A 6,000-nucleotide genomic window follows, 5' to 3' on the forward strand; every position below is an offset into this window, starting at 1 on the left:
AAACCTCCTCCACTCCCTTTTTTTTTGGGAATAAAAACCTAAATTTCATTAAGATTCAAAAACGATAAACTCAGAAATACAATCAGAAGGTGAGGAAAAAATCTAAACCAGTCTCGGAATATCATGACTAGCTCGAGCAAGCGCATGAACTACACCATTAGCAGATCTACGAACAAAATTAATAGAAATAGAAATCATCTCCAAGATAAGAGCCTTACAATAAAAAATAAGACTACCAAATGATGACAAATCCTGGTAATTGGGATCGGCTATAACTCGAATCAAAAGTTGAGCGTTTGACTCCACAATAACCGAGGACCAACCACCATTCTTGAGTCAGCTTAAAGCTTCCCTAAAAGCCATGGCCTCAGCCGTAGAAGCATCAAAATTACCAAAATTCGTTGTTGACGTGCTACAATAAACTCACCATTCCATCCCCTTAAAACACAACCCATTTCCATAGCCTGATGTAGGAATAATGCATCATCAACATTTAGCTTAAAGCTTCCAATAGGTGGCTTTTTCCATTGGACGCAAACCGGAGCATTAACAACCAACTCCCTGCAACTTCTAGCTGCCTCCCAATCTTGAAGAATAGACTTTGCACTCCTAATCACAACATGAGGTGGACACCTTTTTTGCTTCCATACCATAACGTTTCTATTCTCTTATAAAGCCAAACTACCATAACCACCATGTGTAAAGTAGAAACAGAAACTGAATTGCATACCTGAATAAACCAATCACTAAACGACTGCATGAGGGGAAAGAGCCAACCAGATTCAGTCATCATCCAACAATCACGGGCAAAAGGGCAAGTAACCAGAGCATGTATTATCATTTTACTTTGACTAGAGCAAACAGGACAAGACTCACTAACTTGGACATTCCTACGAATTAAGTTAACCAAGCATGGAATAGCATTAAGGCAAGCCCGCCATACCATATTCAAAACCTTCGGTGGAGCCCGAATATGCCAGAGTTTCTTCCACATTGATCTAACAGCAATTGAACAACTCAAGTGAGTAGTTTGTGTCAAGAATCTATAAGCACTTCGAACCAAATAGAATCCACGTTTCTCAAATTTCCATAACCAATTATCTGCTTGCCTAGTGATACTCAAAGGGATAGACAATATATTATGAGTATCAACTTGATTAAATATAGACAAAATTAAATCTCTTTTTCATCATCCCTGTTGAATGAGATCAGAAACCAAAAACACATCACAATCTGTCTATTGAAGAGTGGAAACCTTACCATTCAAATTTAATGGCACCCATGGATCCTCCCAAATCGAAATGCTTCTACCATGTCCAACTCTTTTGAGAGAACCTAACGCAATCAACTTCTTATTCTCCCACAAACTTCTCCATAAGTAGCTTGGATTACTCCCAATCTTCGAATCTAAAAAAGAGCCAAACGGAAAATACTTAGCCTTGAGAGTTCTTGCCACCAATGAATTATCTTTAGTGAAAATTGCTCATGCGTGCTTCCCTAACATAGAATTTCTTAAATCCCAACCCACCATCAAACTTCGATTTTGCCATCCGTTCTCAGATTACCCAATGCATACCTCGTTCGTGAGAGCTCCCACTCCCCCACCAAAATCGAGCTATAAGTCGCTGCAATTCATAACAAATTGTTTGCGGCACCAAAAATAAATTCATAGCATACGTTGGAAGTGCCTGGAGAACAGTTTTTAACATCACTTCTTTCCCCGCCCTAGATAGACATCTCCGCTTCTAATAGTTGAGTTTCTGCCACATTCTATCCTTCATAAACTGAAACACCTCACGCTTATTAATCCTTATTCGTGTTGGCAAACCTAAATATGCCCCCAAGTCTTTTTGCTCCATCACCCCCAATATAGAACATACGTTTTGTCGCACATCAAGAGGTGTATTACATGAGAAGCACAAAAAAGACTTGGAATAATTGATTAATTGTCCCGACGCCTCAGCATACCCATCCATAATCTCCTTCACCACACATGCCGCTCTGTCACTTGCTTGGAAAGTAACTAAATTGTCATCTGTAAAAAATAAATGTGAAATAATAGGAGCTCTTCTCGTAATAGACCATCCTGTAATCAAACTCTGATTTACCTTAGCTGAAATCATACGAGACAAACCTTCAGCACAAAGAATAAAAAGGTAAGGCGAGATCGGATCTCCTTGTCTTAACCTTCTGGATGGAACTATAGGACCCAACAACAAACTCTCACATAGGACCGAATATTTCACAGTAGAAATACAATGCATAACTAGATTAATCCAGTTCTGGTTAAAACCCAAATTTTTTATTCAATGGAGGAAGTTAAGGTTGCATTGTTTAGCATGAAACCTGATAAAGCTCCAGGCATTGATGGGTTTAATCCTGGATTTTTCCAAAGTCATTGGGAGATTGTGGGTCCCAAAGTGTCCAGAGTGTGCATTTAGTATTTGCAGGAGGGGTCTTTTCCTACCTCTTGGAATGAAACAGTTTTGGTTCTCATACTAAAGAAGCAAACACCTCAGGTAATGAGTGACTTAAGGCCTATTGCATTATGTAACGTTATTTACAAGATTATGAGCAAAATGATAGCGAATAGGTTGAAGGTTATGCTGGATACTATTGTCTCTCCAACACAAAATGTTTTCATTCCTAGCAGAAGTATTTAGGATAATAACATTATAGCCTTTGAAATGATGCATTATTTTAATAATAAAAGGAGAGGTAATGATTGTTTTGCTGCGTTGAAAATGGACATTAGTAAGGCTTATGATAGGATGGAATGGCGGTTTGTCCAAGCAAGCTTCTGATTCATCTCCTCTGTAACACATGCAGTAACGTGTTCAAGGATAGGCTCCATATTGCCCATACGTGAGGTAAATATGTCTTGAAAGTAGCCAACCATTAAATCTTCCAAGCCCGACCCTCTCAAACACCAGACTCTCTCCGAATTCTGAAGTCTAAGCATATTATTTTTTCGCTTCCTGTCTGTAGTCATAGCATGAAAAAAACGTGTATTAGCATCCCCTTCCTGAAGCCAAAAAACTTTCGCCCTCTACTTCCACTGAACCTCACGGTCATGTAGCAGTTGAAAGAACTTTCGATATGCTTCATGAATAGCATTACAATCCCGCCCCAAACGAGAGCTATGTCGTGCTTTAATTATATTCTGGCACTCTTCCAACTCCTTCCTATGTATCTCCTTCAAATCTATACCTCAGTGATACAAAGCCGACCCGCAAACCTTCAACCAATCTTCCAAATTCATTATCACCCTAGATTTCCAATTGTTCAGAATAATTTCCTTACAATGTGGAAAACAAAGCCAGTAATTCTCAAACTTGAATCTCCTAGCATGATCGCGAGTGACCATAGATCAAACCTCCAGAAAGATTGGCAAGTGATCAGAAGTAGTGATATCCAATGTATATGCCTGAGCATAAGGGAATTTATACCTCCAACCTATAAAACCCGGCTAGACTCCGGTATCGGGATTCCTACCGTCCGGTAGAATCTCGGATGTCGGAAGCCTCTAGAAGGGTAAAACCATATTTTCATAAAATATTTTAATACATTTTAAGATTTTAAGTGAGAAAGAAATTGAATTTTGAATGAAAAAGACCGTGGAGGGAATTCCAGGTTTGGCCGCCGAACTTGCATGAGTTTTGGAGGCACTTTAGGCTCCGAAGGTGGCCTGGCCAGCCCCTATAAGAAGCCCCATGGCCGAAAATGGGCGAGTTTCTTCCCCATTTCCGGCCAGAGGTGAGTCCATGCCCTCCCATGGTTGGTTTTGATGATTTTCCTTAAATCTTTCAAGTTTTAACGAGTTTTAACTTGGTTTTGAAGTTTTGAGCTAAAGATCAAGTTTTTGGAGCTTGGAGACCCAAGGAGCTAGATCTCTCCCATCTCCGAGTTGGATCGGCTCTCCTCTCGATCTTCAAGAGGTAAGAATAGATCCTCACCTCTTTTCATGTTTTGGTTAAGTTTCATGAAGGTTGTTGGGGTAGAAATGCATGTTTAGGTTTATGTGCTTGTATGGTTAATGTGTGTTGTATATGTATGTTTTGTGTTGTTGTTGGGGGTTTAGGATAGTTTGAGGCCCCTATAAGCTTATTTGCTTGAGTATGCATGTTGTAGAATAGCTAAATGCATGTTTGAATGGTTTGGGAGGCAAAATGTGCATGAGGAGGCTGGATTCTGCCACTTTGGGAGAACCCAGGTTCGGCAGCCGAAGGCCCTTTCGGCCGCCGAACCTGCCTGTAGAGGCAAACTTTTGGCTGCCGAACCCTACCCTCGAAAGTGGACTTTCGGCTCTGGAAGGGAGTTTCGGCCGCCGAAGGTGCCGCCGAACATGCACGAGTTTCGGATCTGGAAGGAACCTTCGGCCTCCGAAAGTGCCACCGAAGGTGCATGACTTTCGGCTCTGGAGAGACTTTCGGCCGCCGAACCTGCCGCCGAAAGTGCCCTGTTCAGCCTTCCTTTGCATGATTTCTATGATTGTTTTAAGGTGTTTTAGGGGGTTTTTGGGAGTAGTTTAGAGTGATGTTCATGTATGTTTGGTCCCTCATTTGAGTCCACCTGTGTAGGTTCGGACCCGAGGAACCGAGGACCCCAGCAGTGAGATAGCTGCTTTAGTGTCTTTTTAGAGCTAGCCTGAGGTGAGTAGAATGACTCCTTGTAACATCCTCAAATCCATAGATAGAGTAGTGTCATCATTAGGTATGAGTTAGGCTATTTCACTACTAGAGTAAGTGGCATTAGGGGAGGTGCTAGCTTAAATCTGATCTGCTAATAACTGAATCATAGAAAACTCAAATAAAGAAACGGACATATCCAGAAATAAAGCAGACAGTGTGATTAGCGAGTCGGGAACGAGTCACTTTCGGGAAGTGCTTAGGGTTTTCCAACGTGCTTGCTTGAGGTGCTTGTTTAAATTCGTCATGCTTGCTTAAGTGAAAAGGACTTCTAAAGGCTAAATGTATAGTTTAGTAGGTCAATCTATGAATATTGAAAGTTTGAAAACTAAATTGAAACATGGTAAAGAGTTTAGTAGGTTAAAGTGTAAATATGAAAAGTTAAAACATAAAATTCAGATTTACTTTCCATGTGTCACCTAACTAAGAAAAGGAGAAATGATAAAGCAAAATGTAAAAAGGGATTGTCTTCTCCACCATTTCATTGCCGTAGCTCACATCCATTGAAAACCAAAGCTTTGTTTTGTCTTCCTTCCACCAAAGCCAAGCCAAATCTCACTCAACCAACTTCTTCCTTTAACCAAAATTTACCCTAAGACCAAGAGCTAAAGGAACAGCCATATAGTGAAAGAATTGAAGAAGAAAAGTTTAGGGTTCCATATGCACCAAGCTTGAAAATCAAAGGTGAGCTTAGAAATGTGTAGGAAATAACATCTTCTCATTTCTTCATGCATGAATTTTCATTATAGAGCTTTAATTTATAGTTTATTCAATCCTTTCCTAAGACATAAATCTAACTAGGTGAAGGAACATCAAAGGAAAAGGAGACAACTAGAGATTAGAAGAGGAAAAGAAAGAAGGAATCCAAGAAAGGTTTGGTGTTTCTTTGATTTTCTGTTTTTCTTAAATTTTCTCATGGATATATGAAGTTGGAGATTGATTTTACTTGCTGGAAATGTTGCTTTCATTGTATAAATATGTTATATGAATGTTAAAATGGTGTTTGTAAGGCTTAGAGTAAAGAAACTTAACATGAGAGCTAAAAGTGCAAATCTGGCAGAATAGGCTGTAACAGGGCAGCTTATGTTAACAACTTCATAACTTATTTTGTATTTATTGAAATAGGCCTAAGATATACCAAATGAAAGCTAAGACAAAGATCTAAAACTTTCATGAATTGACCAAATTCTGAATCTGTAGGTAATATGATGAAAATTATAAGTGAACCTAAACTGGACACAGTGATAGTGCATCCGGAATAGAGTGTATTGATTATACTATAACTAATTATGTACTCAGTGATATTTGTTAA

Source organism: Manihot esculenta, chromosome 13 (genome assembly GCF_001659605.2).
Source record: "Manihot esculenta cultivar AM560-2 chromosome 13, M.esculenta_v8, whole genome shotgun sequence".
Classification (NCBI taxonomy): Eukaryota; Viridiplantae; Streptophyta; class Magnoliopsida; order Malpighiales; family Euphorbiaceae; genus Manihot; species Manihot esculenta.